This window comes from Mustela erminea, chromosome 3 (genome assembly GCF_009829155.1).
Source record: "Mustela erminea isolate mMusErm1 chromosome 3, mMusErm1.Pri, whole genome shotgun sequence".
Classification (NCBI taxonomy): Eukaryota; Metazoa; Chordata; class Mammalia; order Carnivora; family Mustelidae; genus Mustela; species Mustela erminea.
In genome coordinates this window covers 53,608,998-53,631,955 of record NC_045616.1, presented here as the reverse complement: position 1 = coordinate 53,631,955, position 22,958 = coordinate 53,608,998, and the positions used below count along the sequence as shown (strand labels likewise).

The following is a 22,958-nucleotide window of genomic DNA, read 5'->3' as shown; positions in this document are numbered from 1 at the left end:
AGAAGAGACATTAGTGTTTGTGTTAAGGTAATGAAAATTGGAAGGGAAAATAAGGTAAAAAAAAATCTGTATTTTATGAGAAAGGTAGCAAAAGCAATAAGACTTAAGAATTGATTGAATTTGGAAGATGTTGTCCTAAAGCCAATTTTGTAAAAATTATCTCAGTGATGGATTATTCAGTAGGATCTCGTTAGCTCATTACAACTGAGGGAAAAGGTTAATTTGATTTGTTTCAAGTCTGAATTACAGAATATTTGTAAGAGAAGATTTTTAATATACTTAAGCACAGAAAGTTTTTCAGTCACATTTTGGTGGTATTAAAAAAAAAAAAGAAGGGGAATTTTGGCAGAAGAAAAGATTCATATGAGAAATCCTTGCTCCCTCAGACAATATTATTACCAAATTTAAGATGTTATATTAGTTTGCTAGGACTGCCATAACCATGGACTCAGTACCACAGACTGAGTAGTTTAAACAACAGAAATCTATTTCTCATAATTTTGGAGGCTAGAAGTTCAAGACCACGTTGTCAGCAGTGTTGATTTCCTCTGAAACCTCTTTCTTTGGCTTGTAGATGGCAGTTTTTTGCTGGTGTCTTCACATTGTCTTTCTTCTCTCTGTGTCTCTGACCTGATCTGTTCTTGTAAGGGTCCCAGCTATATTCTATTAGGGCTGACTTTAGTGAACTAATTTCACCTTAATTATGTCTTGTAGATCCTGTCTCCAAATACAGTCACATTCTGACGAACTGAGTAGGATTTCAACATGGAAATTTCAGAGGGATTTCAGAAGCCATAATAGATACGGACTGGAGTAAAGATCTCAAAAGGTATTTTCATTTCCAGAGCGTTAAGTAAAAAGTTAAGAATGACTATCATAAGAAGAACATTACATAAATTAAGAAATTTTTAGCAAAATGGTTTTCTAAAATTGAATCAACTAAGTTCAATATCCATTCCCAGTTAATGAATGAGAGAATGTCTTCTTAATACTGACTAATGTGGTTTGTTTACTAGCGAGGCCTAGTAACAACAGTAAAGAAGTTGTGGAGATATGTCTTATATTCAACAACGTTTATCAAAATACTGGTCAAGTTCATCGTATACTTTATGTTTACTTGTGAGAAAATTGGAATATTATGTATGCAGCACTGGGAAGCTAACCGGAGGGGTTTTCGTAGTTGTTCAGCTGACTTTACATCCAAAATTATAAGGAAGCACACTTTTTAAAAATCAAGATTTGTAACGACCAAAGCTACTCACTAGTCAGAGAATGTGTCTATATTGTGCTAAAGCAGCTGATACTGACATTAAATGAAACTTCACTTTGGAATTTAGGATCAAAGAGGGCTTGTGTCAGGTGTTAGGTTTTAATAGATCTGGGGTCTGCTTAATTGTTGTTTTTTAAAAAAATTTCTGTGTTGGAGCATAGCATACGATATACTAAGAAATTTTAGCAGCCTAAAATTTCGTGAGATTTTTTTAATTCAAAAACCAAAATGTCAAACCATCTCTCTGGATACTTACATAAAATAGGTGATGAGACATTTTGAGCAGAGAGTACGATCTAGTAATGTTTATCAGAGCACCATGGGAAGCAAGAATTCCAGGTCCTACTCCCACCTGTTCATTTCCTGTCTGCAGCCTCAAACTTAACTACTTTGTAGTCCTCCCTCTCCCTTTGTAAGACAACTGTACAAAAAGGTAGCTATTTGTTTCACATTTTGCTAGCATGGTGGGACTGGGGTCAGAGGAGGGAATGGGTAGGGCATGTAGCATCTGATGAGAATTCTGAGATGCTTAGAACTGTATCTCTTCATAAAATTTCATTACAGTCATGAAACCAGCAAGTATCCAGTTGCTAGACTGTGACAACAACAGTGAACAATAACAACAAAAAGACCTAGGGGAGGGTGTGGGACTGGAAAGTAGTATTTATTATATTCCTACTCTGAGTCAAATAGTGTATTAGATTATCTGTGTGCTCTGTATAATTTACTTTAGAGATATTAAGAAAAGAAGGCTCTGAGAGGTTAAATGATTTTCCCAGTTTAATATGGACAGCCAACAATGGAATTGGTATTTTAAAATCAATCTGGACACCCAACTCATGCTTACATCTCCCCAGTGTGCCCAAGATGGCCAGGGTGGTCAGCTCTACACAAAAGGGGTCAGAACAATCAAAGAGAGCCAAAGAAGTCATATTTGTTTGGATTAAACAACTCAATCTGCAAACTATTTCACTTTAACATAAGGTGGGAAATGGGATTTCCAAGGGAAAGAAGAAGAAGACAAAGTACACAAAACTGAGTTTCAGCAAAGAGGGCAAGTGAGCGATTAAAAATAAATCTTTCATGATTTGCTCCTGCAGGCAAGAAGAATAATGTTTTTCAATCCTGCTTAACCCAAACTAATCTGAGTTATTTAAAGTATTATAACCAGTGGTGACAAAGCAGAAAGTTTATTATATCCTTCCACAGGCAATGACTTCTCCAAAGCAGGAAGCACGCGTAGAAGGGGACCACGGTATCCACAGTACAGTGAGCAGCTTTCTGTTACAGGGAGCCACATGTCCCACCCCAACCAGACCAGGCAGCTTGTTTTCCATTCCGGCTGGGAAGCAAGAATACTTTCAGTCCTGGTGGGCACTCAAGTTACAAGGCCAAAGAGAAATCTACACCCCATCCAGGCCCGTGCTCACCTATGGGAGTCGGTGTCTTTAGGCACACCAGTAGTTAACAGCAGAATCCCCGTTTAGAAAGCTCAAGATTTCTGAAATCTATTCCTCCAAAATAAATGCATAGTTTCATTTGCAAAGTAGGACATCATTACCTAAAGATAACAGCATCTGCAGAAATACTTACTTAGCAACTAAATCACAAGGTCTTCCTTAGAGCTTCCTTTAGGCTAGAAATAGTCCCTGCTTAGCCAGCTGGCCTGGAAAACTAGTGACAAACATAAAAACCAAAAGAATTACGGAGCTCATCCTATGCCTTCATCTACGGCTCAGACAAGCATCTGTAGCACACTGTTTTTGAGATCGAGGGCTACAGAGTCAGTGGAAGGAGGAAATGTCTAGATTTCCTTCTGTTGTGCCATGTTTTCAGGCCCAGAAATGTCTACCTCTCCAGGTAATGAAATGTACAACTTTTTATGCAACTCTTGTGTAAATTTAAGGCTGGCAGGATTTGCAAAGACCGTGATAGCCATGACTTATTCAGTGGACTCAGCCCTGTTGCCAGTGGGCCCAGGAAGACCACAGACGCTGGGATGTGTCAGGAGAACCGGTAACTAGAGAATCTGGATCCCTGGGAGCACTGATTAACACTGATTTACAGACAGCCTAAGAAGTCTTCAAGGACACCTTCATGTCCTGCTTTTAAAAACATGTTTCAGAAGCTCCTGTTGCTGCTGTTCTAATTTTGTTATGTTGTTTTCCGAATCTATTTGCGGAGAAAGAAAGTACTTCCATATTAAGGCTATACTGATGATAAAGAAGAAAATAAGCTTAAGTCAGACTCATCCCTCTAATTTACATGCTGCATTTTAAATTCACACATGAGTCAGGGAAAGAGACAGCAATTCCTCGGTAAAGTATCTGTGAATGCATTATTTCTTCTTTCCTTTGACCTAAACAAAGAGGCGGAAAGACTCTTCTAACAAAGCTTTCCTGAATCACCCATATCATCATATTTATTTTAGGATGGGCATGAAACTTTCGTTTTTTTTTTTTTTTAAGATCTAATTTACTTATTTATTTATTTATTTATTCGACAGAGGGAGAGAGGGAGAGCGAACGAGCACAAGCATGGGGAGAAGCAGAGGGACAGAGAGAAGGAGGCTCCCCACTGAGCAGGCAGCTGGATGTGGGTTCCATCCCAGGACCCTGGGATCATGACCTGAGCCAAAGGCAGACGCTTAACGGACTGAGCCACCCAGGTGCCCCAGGCATGCAACTTTGTACATGTTCAAGATAAAGTTGTAAAGACAAAATCTGTCTCTGTGTGTGGCACGTTGCAGGATATCCTAAAGATAACTTTATTAACATAACAGTCAGTGACCTCAGAGATTCCACCCCCAAGTCATTCCCGTCAACTACAGAGAGAGAGAAACGTCAGTGTACCATTCTTTTATTTCCAAACAGTGCTTGGTTCCAGAAAATTATGAATCAGGCTAGATGAATGGTAGGCAATACCAGTTTCATTTTCCCTCACCCGGATATCTCTTAAATAGCGTCTCGGAAACTGGTTTTAAACAGTGTGCTTATAAATGTTCTGTATTTATTTGCAAAGTTGCCCTGGAACACTTCTCTGATCATGCCCATTTCTAGCAATTACCATTTTAAATTGTGTTTTAATGACTAAATGACTCCAGGAGCAAAGAAAAGGTCATATATAACAATTTCACGGTGTGACACTTCGTGTGAACTGAACTGAAGGCAAAGGGTTGCAATAAATAAAATGGCTTTTGTTTCTAGCAAACTCACTCAAAGACACACATACATATCTACAAAAACTCAGAGACAGTTCCACATTTCCTGATGAACACTGGCCTTTCTTGAAACATACGCTTAGCCATGGAATCTAGAAAAAGATCTCTCTGTGTTTTATAAGCATCTTTATCAGAACAATGGCATGCAAGGAATGACAAATATCTCCACTGGGGATTTATGTTCGTTAAGAACTCAGAAAACACAGAATTTGCACCTGCTACAGGATAATATTGGGCTTGCAAAGCAAAACAAAGATTTCAGCACAAAGCTAAAGATATATACACGGGTTGGGAGATTTGCTGAACTGAGTCATGAGAAAATGACAACGAAATAAGTGCTTATAAGGCACCCAAAGTCCCGAATATTAAGACACTATTTGAAACAAAGAATTTAGATTTGTGCCAGAAAACAATAGGAAAGATACTATGGATCAGATTTCAAAGGAAGGAGGGGTGGAACAGGCCCTGCCAGTTCTTACTATTCATTCTGCCCACATACACATCGTGAGCTCTTTTCTATTTTTAATTCCTGCAGAAAATGCCTCAGATTCTACACTCTAGTAGTTCTGCTATGAATAACATCGAGACCCTCAAGGACGGCAAAGAGAACCTAAGAGGCTTTTTTTGGTCTTCATCTTTAGCATGTTACGTATGACATGGTCCATGCCGTCCCCAAATAATAACATAAGGTTTTCCACCTCCCCCGTGCACCTGAGGCCCACCTGTCAGCTTTATGACTTAAGAAAGAGGCATACAGGAATCCTCAGGGCTGCCAAGTGCAGCTCACAGAAGGTCAGTGTGTATATCTCTGCTTCCGTGCTCTTGCCATTTCCAAGAAAAACACCTTGAATTTAAACAGTAGCTTTCCTCCAAGGAACACAGAAGGTTCTCACCTATCTGAGACCTAGATAGGTAAATAGATCTACAAACAAAGGAAGCAAGGATTTGTTGATTCTATTTTAAATGAGAGAACCAAAACACAGTAAGTTAATAGGAAACCAAACAATGCCAGAGCACGCATGGTCTTCTAACCTAGATTTTTAATTCAAAATCCCATCTTCTGTGGCTAAATTATCATTATGCAAAACTTATCTCATGCAGGTGGTATTTGGTTATTTGGTCTTTTCCTTGGTTATTTGGAAAAACCTTCCCAATTTCAAGTTTGAAAGCAAATAATCTCCACTGAGATATAACTAGTCTAGTGTTTCCAACATTGTCACTCTAATATCACGTTTCTTAGTATAAGACATAATATTTGGCAATTCAAAGATTATTTAAATGAATTGCTATCCTGTACCTAGTAACTTTCAGTTTTTCGTTTTCCAGTTTTCATGACTAAGGAGTCAACTTAAAGAAGATCTCAGATTTTCTTAAACCCTGAGCAAGTTATTACAGGCAGATAAAAAATACAGTCATATTCATGGTTAGTGTGTTATTCCACAGCTCAAAAAATACTGCTTGACATGATTACTGAAGAACCAAAGCTGTCTGCAGACAGGCATGAAGGTGTCGAAATGGAAACAAAAAGGGGAACAGGAGATGCTGTGCAGGAAAGAGAATAGGGAGTGGGCCCAGCTGGCTCAGTCAGTAGAGCGTGCAAGTCTTGATCTTGAAGCTGTGAGTTCAAGCCCCAGGTTGGGTGTAGTTTTTCACTTCGAAAAAAGGCGGGGAGCAGAAATATGGCCTTGTGGCTCCTAACAGCAACCACTAGAAGAGAGAAAAGAGACGGAGGTTTATGACGTAACATATGACCTGGACAGGACGTATTACATTTGGGAATAGGCAAGAAAAGTTTATCTTAAAAGAAAAGACCGTGACCTCTGTGTTTCAGATCCAAAGAGATCCTTTATAGGAAAACCCTATACAAAGACCAATTTAGTTTGTGATTACTGCAATAGGCATTGTGCTAAGTCTTTCCAGATTACCTCATTTGATTCTTACTAGTCTTGACGTAGGTCGTATTATGCCCAGTTTACAGCTGAGAAATTAGGTTAAGAGATGTCACCTGACTTGCCGCAGGTCCCAAAGCTCTTAATTGATAGAGTCAGAATAAGAGCCTAGAGTGATCTACCTCCAAAGCTTTCTCTTAACCACTCTGCCCCCCTGACTCATTTTTTTTTTTTTTTAGATTTTATTTATTTATCTGACAGAGAGAGAGAGAGAGATCACAAGTAGGCAGAGCAGCAGGCAGAGAGAGAAAGGGGCAAGCAGGCTCCCTGGTGAGCAGAGAGCCCGATGCAGGGCTCGATCCCAGACCTTGAGATCATGACCTGAGCTGAAGGCAGAGGCCCAACACACTGAGCCACCCAGGTGCCCCCCGCCGACTCATTTTGAGGGGGGAAAAAAATGATTAAGCCTTTGAGAAAAAACCGACGAGGACTTTTTCTCAAGGATTTTCTCTCTCACACCAGTTCTTCTAATGCTTCTCTTTTTCTTTCGAACTAAAGTACTCCCCCATTTACTGAAGAAGGGTTGGGTCAGAGATGCGTTCACATATTATAGCTATTACTCATGTCTCGCAGGAACCTGAAGGGCAACTCTGTGTGTGTAATTGTCAGCAGAGGCGTAATTAAGAATTTCTAGTACCTGAGTGAGCTCCAAGATTTAGACTCCACCCCAGCCCACTTTTCTTTATACCAATTATAGAACCAAATATCACTGTATACACACATACCAATCCCCGGTTAAGTCGAAACCACTCGCAGCGGACGCTGGCCGGCTCTGCACCCTACTTGATTTTGTCCCTGTTGGATTCAGCTGTTCCTGCCCTATCACTACTGTCATTTGCCATCAGTGGAGAGAAATAGAACATTTCCGTCCGTCCGCAACTGGCCAACAGAGTAACTAGTTGTTAAAAATTAACTCTATTATTAACATCTCTAATAGTCTCTAAATCGCAAAGTCCAGCACACACAGCCAATCACAGCCTTGCTTTCTTCCCTACCTTAACTTCCCACTTCTCTTTTCTCACCCCATCCTGACAAGTGAAATTACACTGCCCACTTTCATGAGGCTGGGCCTCCGAAAGTGCTGTTCTTTCTTCCTGGGTGCCTTCTCCTCTCAGAGCCCGTGGGCAAACGCTCACCATCTTTCAAGATTCAGCTCAAAGTCTAGAAATCCTCCTGTTTTCCATACTGCCTTCCCCCTCTGGACTCTCCTGGATCTGGAGAATGCCTGTGTTCTAGTGCCTGTGGTACCACACACAGAAGTTTCATCTCCGCCTCCCAGAGAATGTGTGAGTCCCAGCAAGCAGAGCCCAACACGTAGTAAACGTCTGGTCGTGGCTGGACAGTCTGTGAGTGAATGAAGGAACAACCATTAAAAACCAAGGCTTTTCCTCAAGTGCCTTACAATTTTAGTTCCGACTTGAAAGTGTATGCACGTACTCTGGGGTTGCTGACCTAATCCTTCTGCATGAATTTAAATAAAAGCTGTAAACATTGATACTTATTCAAGAGGAAAAAAGAACAACAAAACTCTCCTTGAGGTCAGTGGGACGGGAGAGCCGGGGAGCTCACAGCACCACAAAGAGGTGGAAGAGTAGGAAGGAAGTGAGAAAGAAGGGCAGCGACTAACTGGTTAGCTGGTATCACCAGACATACCAGCGTTAGCTCTGATTGACATGAAGTCGCCTCAGTGGTAGGAACAGCCTTGATTCCTTGGCCGGCTTCCTCTTAGGTGGCAGCACTCAACTCTCTGGCCCTTGACAGGAGTAGTGAGACCTTCTGCTGAGTCATCTGTCATGCTTCTCTCTGGCATCATTCCTGCACGGAGAGTGCACTTCCTCTTCCTCTTTATCAACATTGTTTTCTTGATGAATTCCGCTGCTACCGTCCTGACAGTGTGTAAGTTCCCTTTGCCCTTAGAAAGTACATACTGTGGTGATGAACATTTTGTCTAAAGTATTTTCACGTTACATTCTCTGATATAACCTCAAAATATTATCTTAAGAATAAAGAAAGGGGTGGGGCCCCTGGGTGGCTCAGTCAGCTGAGTGTCAGCCTTCGGCTCAGGTCATGATCCCAGGGTCCTGGGATCGAGCCCTACATCAGGCTCTCTGCTCTGCCTGCCTGTCTGCCTACTTGTGATCTCTGTCAAATAAATAAAAATAAAAATATTTTTTAAAAATAAATAAATAAATAAAAATGAAAATCAAGACTTCAACATTTTATTACTTCAACATTGAGCAGAACTTAGTGGGAGTAAAAATAGAGTAATAAAGAATTCTTTTTTTAAATTAACATATAATATATTATTTGTTTCAGGGGTACAGATCTGTGATTCATCAGACTTACACAATTCATAGCATAGAGTAACAGAGAATTCTTACTAAGGATATTTCAGTGATTTCTTGACCAACGGTAGCCTGGCACTCTACTGAATATCTGTAACAAAGTCAAAGAAATTTCCTAACTTCTAATTGTCCATCATCTACAGGAAATGCTCAGCTCATACTGCAAAGTGGTAAGAGAGAGAATAGAGATGATCTATGTAATGGGTATAAATCTCATCTTATAAAATAATATGTACAAGAAATGTATGTATTATTTTCTATAATTATGCTTAATTATTTTTTACACCAGGCACCCATCTTCCAAGATAGTGGAGAATTTGACCTTGGTAAATCTTAGTTTCTTCTATCCAGTCCTCTTACCTATGTCACTGGAATAGGGGAGGAAGGAGGGTAGAGCGCCTGCCTCTGGTTATTGTTCATTGTTTTCCCTGACAGTAGGACTCCCTGGGCCCTGGGGTGCTTGCCAACCTCTGTGTCCTGCAAGAGAAACAAGACATTTTCATAGGGCTTCAGATGGCTTCCTCTACCTAAGTTCCTCAGGCAACTGGTTTGGTGGTCTCCCAGCAGGGAGGCAGAATCACGAATTGTTTAAGAAGGCCAGCTTTGGCATCACATAGATTCAGATCCTGGGCTTGCCGTATCTCATGACCTCAGACCATTTTTTTCAATTTCCTAACCTTCAGATTCCCACATGTAAAGTAAGGGTGTGCATGTTACATACCTCACAGAGCTGTGAGGGCAAACTGAGGTAATCAGAGTAAAGTTACCATGCCTGGCTCATGGTGAGTGTTCAGGGACAGTTAGCTGCTGTTATGACCGGTGCTATGATTGTTGTTATTCTTCGTACTGACACCATCATGCTCCGGGCACTGTCAGAACGAGGACGGACATTGTCCTCTCTGCTCCAGACCCACAGATCTCTTTCTCCCCCTCCCTTCCCCAGGCTGGTGAAATCCTTCTCATCTGGGGGAGAAAGCCTGTGTTCTCTCTGCTTTCTGCTGGATTCTCCTTCCGTGGTGGCATACCACTTTATCTTGTTATTTTTCCTAGGGTCATCTATTCAAATGTCCTCAATAGCTTGATGTGTGTGTTTTTTTGGTTGGGCTTGTTTTTGTTGTTGTTGTTATTGTTGTTGTCTTGGTGGGCAGAAGGGGGGTTTTTTGTTCAAAAACTATCCTGGACAAAGAATAGGGAGGAGGAAAAGAGGCGGGACTACAGAAAGAAGAAAAGCATTAATTGGATCTCAAAATATTACTTAACTTCGCTAATGCAAAGTAGTATGAGAGCACTAAAAAGGAAGAATTCAACTCCCCCTGAGAAAAGCAGAGGAAAGCATAAGGGATCAAAACTACCCCCGGGGCGCCCGGGTGGCTCAGTGGGTTGAGCCACTGCCTTCGGCTCGGGTCATGATCTCAGGGTCCTGGGATCGAGTCCCGCATCGGGCTCTCTGCTCAGTGGGGAGCCTGCTTCCCTCTCTCTCTCTCTCTCTCTCTGCCTGCTTGTGATCTCTGTCTGTCAAATGAATAAATAAAATCTTAAAAAAAAAAAATTAGAGACTCCTTGCCCTCCCCTCTTTAAAAAAAAGAAAAAAAAAAAAAAACTCCCCCCTAAAAATACTGCATGTTCCCTGTGGCAAAGAAGGGTGGAGAAGTTACATTCCCTCCCCGTCCTGAAAGCTCTCTGAGGGATGGACAAATTTTATTTTGTTCTCCAGTGTGTCTCTTATCTTTCTGGGCAGCACAGCACAGGCATTTCATACATTTTTGTAGAACAAATAAAATAAATTTCTGTAAAAAAAATAACATGCACAAAACCACAAGCCTGGAAGAAGTTGAGATGTTCAGAGGAGTAATGAGTATAGAGAACACTAGCTTTAGAAGGTCAGCAGTGGGCAGAGAGAGACAAAGGAAGGGAGACAGCACAAATAACGGAAATGAAACGTGTTATACATCTAACCAGGACGTAGTCATTGTTTTTACTAAAACTTTTAATTTTTTCCTGAAATGGAACTATTGACTTGATTGAGCAGAGGGATGACCAAATATCAGGCCTTAATACTGAGGCTGTGGAGCAAGGCTAGACACAAAAGAAAGAGTAGCTGGGTAGTCTGTGGTGGTCCAGGAAAGGAGATTGAGTTATTGGACAAAAGCACTGTTCCTCACTTGTAGAATTATACATCCACACCCGTACCACAACTTTGTGGAGAGGAGGGCTAAGTGAACGTCCCCATCCCTTAACACTGCGTTTGTCCGTCTATCTTCCTTTGACCAATGACCCAAGCATCAGCTTGAAGGTGTTCATGCACTTAAGTGGCCCTCTGAACTCTGGGGATCCTCCCTGAGAAGAACACACCTCAGCAGCTTCTCTAGCCTAGGCTCCCAAACAAGAGAGCTATAGCAGGCCTGTATCCAACCTGTAGCCTGTAGCTCAGGGCCAGACTTGAGTCCAGCCTTCCCCAACGGAGACTCCTGAAAATAAAAAATTGTTGTTCTGAGGCAGCTGTTGAATTTTAGAGTGTTATTTTATAGGGTACTCTGGATTCTAAAACTTGAGATTTTTTTTTTTTAAATTTGCTGGCCTTCTCCTCACACTGCTGTCTCTGCTGTTGACAATCCCTATAAGACCCCTAAGGTGCTACTTTCAAAGTTACAAACAAGTCCTACATTCTTGGGTGGAGTACTTGAGGAAGCCTGTTGCTTTGTTCCTAGGGCAACGCAGAGGAGTACCCACTCCTTGTTTGGAAGAACACCCTGAACTCAATGAAAAAACTCCAAAGTTAGTGTTTCAGAATGGGAATTTAATGTTTAATGGTGTAAACTGGGGAATTTTTTTTAAAAAGAGCTTTGATGGGTGTTTTCTAAAAAATGTTTCTTTTGACAAAGTAGATTTGCGCCATACCCTACGTATGCATATATGCAGAGTCGTCTGTCCCATCTGAGGATCTAAAATGTGAAGCAAGGATAGAGAGGTGGTGAAGGGTTCTTCGTGGCCCGATTCCTATTCTACTCCATTCTACGAAAAAGCTGGACTTGTGGGGCGCCTGGTGGCTCAGTGGGTTGGGCCGCTGCCTTCGGCTCGGGTCATGATCTCAGGGTCCTGGGATCGAGCCCCGCATCTGGCTCTCTGCTCAGCGGAGAGCCTGCTTCCCTCTCTCTCTCTCTGCCTGTCTCTCTGTCTACTTGTGATCTCTGTCTGTCAAATAAATAAATAAAATCTAGAAAAAAAAAAAAAAAAGGCTGGACTTGTTAAGGCCAACCCATGCCCATTCGGATGATTGCGTTCAAATAAGGCATCACTAAAGGCAGAAAACCGCCACTGAGCTATGATGTTACAAGTTTCTGAGGCAAGATCCTAGCTTTGGGTAAGGTTTCCTTGAAGAGAGTGTATCTTCCCAGTGTCAGTCATCCTTGGTGAGTTCCAATATGATGCCAGAAATGAGGATTGGGGCCTTGGATTGGGGTGAATGACACCTTCACTTGAGGCCTCAGAATGTGGACAGGGCTGAGTCGTGCATAGGCTGGGACGTACCTGGTGAGCTGTCAGCCTGCCTGAAGCTGGACCAGTAAGAGATCTAAGGTCCTGTCTGCTCTCAGAGTAGCCACTTATGGAGCAAAAGTGAGTAACCATTTTTTTAAAGATTTTATTTATTTATTTGAGAGAGAGACAGTGAGAGAGAGAGCATGAGAGGGGAGAAGTTCAGAGGGAGAAGCAGACTCCCCGTGGAGCTGGGAGCCCAATGTGGGACTCGATCCTGGGACTCCAGGATCATGACCTGAGCTGAAGGCAGTCGTCCAACCAACTGAGCCACCCAGGTGCCCATGAGTTATCATTTTTGTTGCACTTTCCTTCCATGATGCTGCAACCTTTCATAAAGCCTAGTTATCATTTTAACCCAGTCTCCACTGTATCATGAGGAATTAGGGAGACATCTATCTCCTATTCCAGAGGGAGAACAGGCATCAGGCTTGTGTGGGACCAGAAAGGTTGGGGTGGTAGCTGTCAGACTTGGAGGACAGGAGAGCTGAGCCATATGTTTAGTGGTCTCTCGAGCAGGGCAAACAGCAAAGACAGCAGAGTAATGAGGAGGCCACCTGCTTCTGAGCAGATGTGAGGCAGGACTTGGGAAAATCTCTCGCAAGTAAAGAAATCTTAATTCCAGTGGTCAGGTTGGTAGGTGCTCAAGCTACAAGCACTGGGGACTGAAAAGAAAGCATGATCTTATCTTAGAGTCACTAGCTAGTAAAATCTGGACCATTAGATTACAGCAGTCATTCATTTTATCACAAAATAATATCTTTCCAATTTCTAAAAAGCTTTTTCCTTAAAATGGAAAAGTAAGGCAATCCTGTAAGAAAAATGAAGAGTGCAATCCAAATTCTAAATTCTCAAAGATAAACATATTTCTTGCATTAAAAAATTTCTGGCTTAGTAAATAAAAGCCGACTCGTATAGTAAATAACCATTGAATTGACAGAGACATAAGGAAAGAATGTAGATAGATGGGAGTTCTGTGGAGGCCATTAGTAAGAAGTTATTTAAATAAGATGTGTTTTTCAATGCCAAGAACATATTAATGAGAGAGAGGAAATCATATCTTTAGCTTTTTAAAGATGCATTTGGCTTCTCCCTTTAAAGATTACTCTCCTGAAATTAAAGCTAGTGCTTTGGGGAGAAAAAAAAAATGTGTACCTTCAAAAAGGTAGAACATTGTTTTTGGTTAATTATTTATAATGGTTTAAAACAGTTTGATTTCTGGAGCCAAGTTAATTTAAGAACCAGATTGAAAAAAAAAAAAAAAGAAAAGAAAAGCTTTGTCTCCCTCTCCTTAAAAACAAGATTAGCCTGCTGCTTTTGAGTGACATTTAGGCTTTAATTGATAATATTTAATATTATTGAAAATACTTAAATTTAAGGATAGCTTTTTAACAAATGCTTGACATTTTACTTATTCCTAACATTTATAAAATAGAAAACCTAACAAGGCTGATTTTTTTTTTTTTGTATGTGCATAATCCTATTACACTGCTTGAATCCTTATGTGAGTTAAATAGCAGTTCCAGCATCACGCATGGCAAGGAGAGTGTATCCCCTTCTATGAAGTCTTTAAGATGAAAGGCATTGATCTGATACTCAGGCCAGTGTACTTTAACATATCTCCCTTGGGTGGATATTCTATATTCAGGACTATCTTCAATATTTTCAATAAGAGAATGATTCTGTAGTATATAAAATAAAATAAGAAAATTTGGGTGGCTCAGTGGGTTAAACCTCTGCCTTCGGCTCTGCCTGGGGTCCTGGGATCGAACCCCGCATTAGGCTCACTGCTCCGCACCCCACCACCCCTGCCTGCCTCTCTGACTACTTATAATCTCTGTCTGTCAAATAAATAAATAAATAATCTTTTTAAAAAATTCTGTAATTAATCTAATTTTCTGATACACATACCTGAGCTTCACAGGAAAGATAATACAGACTTTAAGAAAAAGCCAATTAATTTTTAAATGTGCTTTAGATCATTCTGTAAGTACTCTGAGCTCTCAACATGCAAAATAGGACTGTTTTGGGTAAGAGGGCAAAGGGAGATACTTTTGCTTCTCATAAAATGGACAAACAACTGTTCATTTGAATTTTAAATCTTAAAGCTCTTATTATATTTTCTCCTGAGAGTCAGTATTACTTTCTTGCTTTCATTCACAATTATAGCCCGAGGCTCCTTCTTATTCATATTTACTCACTCTTTATTTGCAGAGCATAGGAACCCTGGGTTAGCACTGCACAGTTGTAGGGCCTGGTCCAAGCTCTAAGTGACAGAACACAGAGGACATAACTCCCTGAGAGGACCAGTGCTCTTCTATCGAGAGCAACCTACATGTACTACAAAATGAAATTTACTGAAAATCTATTATTTGGTTTTCAGAAGCTGCATAAAGACTAAAGATACCTCCTAATACAGAATTTATTAAAACCTTCCTTTCTCGTTTCTTAAAAAATATATTGTTTCAAAGCACAGTGGTATCATTATAAATAGAAGCAGCTCGGGAAGAATATCAGCAAATGCCAGCAGAAAGGACTTTAGTGCATAAAAATGAAGTGTGTTAAAACTAGAGACTTTTCTATTATTAATGAAACGGAGTGCCATGAGGAAATGCAAGGAGACAAGAGTAATAGCAAAGTCATGAATTAAATAATAACTTAAAAGTGAGAGTTACTAGTTTCCTAGCACATGACATCTTCCTACTAAAGTTTATTAAGTGGGGAATCATGAAATAGTACTAAGGCTTCAAATATATACACTACTGTATGGAAAAATCACTTCAATATCAAGATGTTGGGGTGAGTGACAACAAGGACCTATTGCAGTTACTTGAACAGCTTCGACACCAAAAAAGTCTCATGCCTTCCTCTGCTCTGCCCGTTTATGGGCTTTCTGTGATATAGATCTTCCTTCGACCAAAACAAAAATCAAACCTGCAGTTTATCTTGTCTGAACTTGCAACACTAGAGATGAGTTTTGCAACTGTTATACGTTATAAAAATATTCCTGCAGAAAGGAAAGTCTCAGAATGTAGAGGAGGTTAATTCATACAAATCCATCACCACCAAAAACACCAGGAACCACACACAGATTTGGATAAAATCTCCACCAGGTCCTTGGAACTACTCCCATGACAGTCACTCAGAAAAGCTCACAAGGAAGGTAAAGTAGTTCTTCCTATATCTTTGTAACAGAAAGGGAAAGTGCCTTTACCTTTAATGAAATTCATTTTCAGAGCCCATCAATCTTTGCTTAAGGACCTTGAGAAAAATGAGATGTGTCTTATTCATTAGAATTCCTCAGTGCCTAACTATCATGACATCTATTATTTAATTAGTTCTCATAAAAGCTTGTTGAGTAGAATAATAAATGAAATAAGTATAAATGTCTACGATATTTTTATCTCCATATCCCCTTATCTATAATGTATGATAAACACAGTAGCAAGCCTTCACTGAATGATCCACCAGAATTGTGAGTCAAGTGACCAAAAGCAACAGGGTATAATTTATCCCCTTTGAGTCTGTGCTTTTGAAGAAAATGAACACTACTCAATGCACCATAAGAATCAGAGAAAATAAAAGATCAGTACCTTATATCCTCTTGGAGACCTTTAGTAATTCTTCCTGATAGTTTTGGACTGTGATCCTATGAAGCTTGACAGGGTTTTTGTAACTCAACTAATATATGTAGAATAGAATTCTTTGTTCGGGATGGGCAGTATCACCTTTAGATAAGTAATGGCTTGTAGGTTTTCTTGGTAACTTATCAGGAAACAAAAACAAAAACAAAAACAAAAAAACACAAAAAAACACTGAGTGTCCTGGGATAGGCATAGTTAATGTTGGGATAAGATAAATACAAAAATAAATAATTAAGGGGCACCTGGGTGGCTCAGTGGGTTAAAGCCTCTGCCTTCGGCCCAGGTCATGATCTCAGGGTCCTGGGATCGAGCCCCACATCTGGCTCTCTGCTCAGCAGGGAGTCTGCTTCCCTTCCTCTCTTTCTGCCTGCCTCTCTGCCTACTTGTGACCTCTGTCTGTCAAATAAATAAAGAAAATCTTTAAAAATAATAAATAAATAAATAAATAACACGACTCAGTGTCACTCACCAACTGATCCCTGCACATTCTGAGCCCATTTATTTTTAGAGGTATTCAAGTTTTACCTCTCTTCTTTTCACTGATTCCTTCAGTCCAAGTGTACTTCAACGTCTGAAACTACTTTTCAAGCTATCAGCTATCTTCAAACAGAAAACTGCTTTCTTGTGTGTGCACAACCTACCTGTCTTTCCCCACCTACCCCAACATGCACATACTCCCCAGGAAAAGCAGTAGTAATGATAATAAAAAATAATAAAATATTGAAAAGAAATAGATGAGACACTTAAAAGAATGTAATGTGGAGAAGTTTTATTTACAAAAAGATTATTCCAGAAGGAGTGGGTGGGGCATATTTTGAAACCACAAAAGATTATCAGGAATCCCAGGGCTATTAGCCGCCAGTCAGCCACCACCACAGACTTAAAAGAATGAAGGAAGGAAATCACTGGAAGACAAAAGAAGAGAAAACTGTACCACAGAGCAGGCCACTGTGAGAAGACTACAGACTTTCCATGGAGGAACACGCCCAGCCTGAGAAAGCCTCAAAGGAAAAAGGCTGGGGAGTTGGAAACCATTGATGTAATGGAAACAAGGCAGCCCTGGTGTGAGAGAGAGAAGGGATGGGTGAAGAAGGACAAGAGTTGGATTTGTAGGAGACAAAGTTGTGTGGGATGGCCTAAGCATGGAAGAAAAAGTCACTCATTTGCAACAATAAATGCTTATCTCCCCCTGGCAGATGAATATGGGTGTAAATGACCCTGGAGATAATGGGATTCTGCGCCCAGGGAATTCAACAAATATTCATTGATCAGCAGCTACTGTGTGTCAGGAATTATTCTAAACACCAGGGATTAGGATATGAATAAGCCATGAAAGCTGTTCTGCAGAAGGTCATAGTCTGGGAAGAGATTTAGGCCCCTTAACAGGTAATTACAACAAAATATAAAAAAGTGCAGTCAATGAAACTATGATTTCCTTAAGGAACTAAATCATATTCTTTTTTGTATAACCAGCTCCTAGCAAAATGGCTGGCACATAGTGGGACTAAAAAAATGTTAAATAAGTAAAAGGTAGAGTATAGGGATTACCTGGAGGTAACCCTGGGAAAAGCTAGTGTTATTCTCTCGTAAGTCCTCAGCAAACCTAAAATGGGAAAACTTTGCAATTCACGGGTATCATTTTATTTCATTTGCACAATTTTTTATTGTTTATTCTCTAAAAAATATTTAGAGTTTCCTCTTATTTCCTGGATGCCAGTGAAGAACTACCCCTATGTAGACTGCCTTTTTTCTACTTTCATTTAAAACTTATCTGATTTTTTTAGGTCTCTGCTTTTATCTCTCTCTCTCTCTCTCTTTCTCTCTCTCACACACACACACACACATATCTCACACACATATATTTTTAAAAGTATAATGTATATTTTTAAATTATTCAATGTGTAACCTAGATGACAAAGAAGGCATATAGAATCATTGGGCAAAAAATGGTCTACTGAAATGCAGTGGAGCAATTAGCAATTTGGGATGAAGGTAAATTTGTAATAAATTCATGCCTCATATTACAATAATTTGAGGTTGAGTTAAGATTTTAAAATCTTTTATTTTATTTTAAATTAAAAATATAGGAAGAAAATTAGTACTATTTATGTTTGTCTTGAGGTAAGGAAATTTTACTACAGAAAAGAATTGCTGTAAACAAAGGTGAAAAATAAATGACAATGAGAAGATATTTGCAACATTTGCAATATATGACAAAATGTGAACAGGGAAGGGGACATTGTAACTAGGCTTGGAAGGTACCTGGAAAAATAAATGTTTTCCTGTAATACAAATAATCCACATGTCCATATTGTTTCTCTCCAGTGTTCCAGTTTAGTAAATAAATAAAAAACAAGGTAAAATTATGGCAGTGTGAACAATCTGAGGACATACACGGGCTTGTGAAGAACTCTTTATTTTTAAAGATTTTATTTATTTATTTGACAGACAGAGATCACAAGTAGGCAGAGAGAGAGAGAGAGAGAGGAAGGGAATCGGGCTCCCAGCTGAGCAGAGAGCCCAATGTGGGGCTCAATCCCAGGACCCTGGGATCATGACCTGAGCCCAAGGCAGAGGCTTTAACCCACTGAGCCACCCAGGCGCCACCTTGTGAAGAATTCTTAGAAACCAGTGAGAAAAAACAAAACTTCAATAGGAACGAAGCAAAAGCATGAATAAGCAATTCATAAAAGCATAAGTGGATAATAAACATATGGACAAAATGCTTACATTTTTAATCTAACAAATTGACAATGATTATAAGAATGGTGAGATCCGGGGCACCTGAGTGGCATAGTCAGTTAAGCATCTGTTCTTGGTTTCCACTCGGGTCATGATCTCAGGGTGGTGAGATCCAACCCTGCCTTAGGCTCTGCACCCAGGGTGGAGTCTGCTTGAGATTCTTTCTCCCTTTCCCTCCCACTTTGCTCCTTCCCCCTCTGTTTCTCCCCCTTTGCCCCTCTCCCAGCTGGCACACACACACACACACTCTCTCTCTCTCTTTCTAAAATCAATTAATCAATTAATTTAAAAATCTTAAAAAAGAAAAGAATGATAAGCTCCAATTTCAGGTGAAATATTGGAAAATGGGTACTCACATACTTAATTTTGTCAATACAAATTAGGTCACCATTTCTATGCAATAGACTCTTTTATTGTGAATAAAGGATAACCATGATATTGTCAAAGAGTAGCCAGATTAAAAAACAATTATAATGTGGCTCTTTGAAGATCGTGAAGAAACTGTGGTTACTTTGTTAGTGATTGATATTGTTTTGTTTTGTGCAAGAGTTCTTATCATCTAAAGTTAAATATTGAAGTGTTTATGGATGAAATGATAGATCATCTGGATTTGCTTTAAAATAATTCAAGACTACAAATAACAGAAGGTAGAGATAAAGCAAGATGGCCATATCTTGATAACTGTCAATGGCACATGGCTATTCATTATACAGTCTTTCTCCTTTTTGCATATATATAAAAAAACATACCAGAAGTGTTTTAAGCTGTTTGCATACTAACATCCATATTTTGTAAGAAATAAGATTATATATGGATTATACATTAAAAAAAGAACAGATGAAAAGATACCAGAAGTTAACAGTGGTTATCTCAGGGGAAAACTTTAGTTTTCTACCCTTTGTTTCTCCACATAGCCTGAAATTTTTACAATGAACATAAATTACTACGACTGCTGGTAAAATAATTTTTTAAGAAATGCATTCATTTTTTAAAAAATGAATGCATTTTTTAAAATGCATTCAGTGCAGTCACTTTAATCTTAGAAAACGGGAGCCGTGAAAGACATATTAATATATTTTTTCCTAGGGAACCACATCTTTCACAATTTTTATAGTCCTTTCCTTCTCTCCACCTGCTTCCAATTCAGGAATATCAAGCATACTCTGCTGTTTTTGGCTTAGATTAAATTTTCTTTCATATTTTACTTTCTCCTTAATTTCTTTTCTGTTCTCTACTTGGTGTTATCTTGATATTAGGCTTTCATTTTAACTAACCACAATTACACGTTATTAACTAAAGCCAACATTTTGTCCCATCATGCTTTCATCTGAAACCAATAAGAACTCATTGATCATGTAAGGTGTAAGCAACATAGAGATAAGAAATATGCCTTAAGATATTTAGCTAGGCAGGCAGACACCATTGTAACTGAGACTGTAAGCACTAATGTTAGAGTCAACCAAAGTAAAACTGTGCTTGAAGTGAATTTTTAAAATAGCAATGAACTATTTTTGTCCCTTGCATTTCGCAGAGCTGAGTATTATGAGAGCAAAGAGAAAAGTGAGTTTTACAATAAAATGTTTGAAGGGACATAGCTGGGTGTTTGGCCGCCTCCTCCTTCCCCTACCCTTTAAATCCGCAGAATACTTGTTTATAAAAATAAGAAGAATCTGGTTATTATCAGTATCAGATCACAACACTGTGCTAACCATATTCCACTTAAGATCACTGATCCTCGTAACCACGTCCACAGACTTATATTTGTGTAATCTAATTATATTATACAGTGGAAGACACTGAGACTCAGAAAATGATTAAGTGTGTAGTGCAAGGTCACATAGCCTGGATTCAAATATTATTTCTATCATATGCCAAAGCTCATTCTCTTTTGATTCCACCACACTGCATTTATAGACAGAGCACAGTATGTGGACTGATGCGGAATGAAATGGGAAAATAGTGGGGGCAGGAGAGTATGAGATATAACAACATTAAAGGGAGAATAAATACTCATTTCAGCTGCGATGGTTATTCTTATTCCATGTTTTCAGCCGTAAATGTGCACTATCACAACATTTTGAATTTACAAAGGCATGCCTCTTGCCATTTGCTGCATACCCATGCATTCTAGGATGATTCATGAATTCCAAGGCTATTAAAACTAGAAGGAACAATAGAGATCATCTAATAAAATCTTTCCCTTCTTAAAAAAAATAGTTGTCAGAAAATACTGTGAAGTGTTCCTTTATCTATAAGGTCAATTGCTATTGCTGTTCATGACAAAAAAAAAAAAAAAAATTGGGTGTGAATTTGATTTTGTTTGAAAACTTCTCCAGTAGCATCCATATCTATACTCTAAGTGCAGTGAATGTCACATATATTTGAACAAACAGGTTACAGTGGACAAGGGGAACGGCCTCAGACTGGAACTAGAAGCCTGGTGCTTTGGTTTACTAGTGTTGCTAACAAGTTGTATGATTTTGATCACTTAAACTGTTCAGATTACTCATAAATAATTAGACCTGGACTGCATTCTCATCTCTTGAAGTCTTTTAAGGCAAAGAACTATAGAGTTCTAGTATTGTGGATGCGGTTCCTTTGCTGACACACAAAGGGATGTTGTGGTTAGACTTGGAAATCACCTGACCAAATAACGTTTTCTCAAAACACAAGTAAATCTACAGATACCTCTTCTACCTTTCTGATGTTCTGAACTGGTAAATGAATAGGACACACAAAGGAAAACTACAGCAACAGTAGAGCAGAAAATGAACAGTGGGAGGTTATCCACAGTCTTTTTATATAAATAGACATTTGTTAACTCAGTTGAGGCCGTGTAAACTTGACCAAGGAGAAGAGAGACCAGGATGAGCAAGAAACTGACGTCTTGGGATGTGAGGCAATCAATACTCAGAGCTGTGGGCAGAGTCATAAACATCGATTTGTTTATTGGTTAAAGTAAAAGGAAAGATGTCTACGTAATATTTTCTGTATGTCCTCACTCAGAGATTGAAAAAAATTAACTCATTTATTGTTTTACCTCCATATTTGGTTCCATCTATAAATAAGTGATATAACTTTCATTATTAACATTCTGTACCTACTTTTTAAACAATCTAATTCAAACCAGTCCGAAAGTTCCTAAGTAAATAACTCTCCAAACACCTGATCCATGTCCTACCTGGGGGATGATGGCATTAGCTATGCTTCCAAAGTCTTTTAGGTAAACGGCCTCAATATAAACATGAAAGGCTGTTTTTACAGGGGTGTCACAAGTGGCCAGCATCTTTGGAATCTGGAAACCTACCTCTGCCAGATCTGTGACAGTTGTGTTATTTGACCGTTCTCACCCATCGGTGGTGTTCGTACATGCCCTAGGCTAAGCCTCCAATCACCAGAGACTATAACACAGCAGACAGGGAAAAATCAGCAATGGCTACACCTGCTAGATTGTGACAGAGCTGGTTTTGTGGACAGGAAAAGGCACTATGTTAAGACCTGTTTCCTCTAGAACGTTTCCTTTTTCTTTTATTTTGAATCCTTTCTACTTTAAACACTATTCCCCATGCTTTTCTTTGTGTATTTACCAAATCGAACTCTCAGATGTGTCATAGATGGATCCTGACTAGAAGTCATGAGAACCACTTTATCCACCTTATCTACTGATTAGTAATTATTAGTAATTATTCATTAGTAATTATTCATCAGATGAATAATTGGAAGGGCTTATTTTTCAGAGAAATATTGGAAGGGCTTATTTTTCAGAGTTTGAAATCAGTGTTCAGAGTGATCCTCTGAAAATAAAGTCAAACTCTGAGAAATGTTCTTTAGAGCAAATAAAGACAAGTAAGTTAAAATGTGGCTGTAGCTGCTTGTGTCATAGATAAATAAGCCTTTTGATGTGCCCAGTGAATTGGAGAGCCTAGCAGTTCAGTAGTCCATATTGCTATAATGTAATATACTTAAATATGCTAATTTACTAATATCTAAATACAATAATATATGCTAACAGAGAACCAATGTTCACTGTGTGACATTTATAGATAGAATATCTGCAGTTTCCAAACTGGAAGAAAACATATCTATCTACTTTCCCCCTTCCAAAGACATGCACTGCAGACACTGGGCACCACTGTAGACAGCAAGGAATGAGAGTGGAGGAAACAAGATGGAGGGTAGACAGGTATGGTGGAAACAGGAAAAAGTAGGCCTACGGGTAGCAAAAAGTACAGAAAAGGAATTTAAAATAATAAA

At 39.3% G+C, this 22,958-nt stretch overlaps 1 pseudogene; it reads right to left on the bottom strand.

Annotated features, from left to right (window-relative positions):
- Positions 1-21,990, bottom strand: part of LOC116587195 — a 29,444-nt pseudogene extending 7,454 nt beyond the window's left edge.
- Between the last annotated feature and the right edge of the window lie 968 nt (positions 21,991-22,958).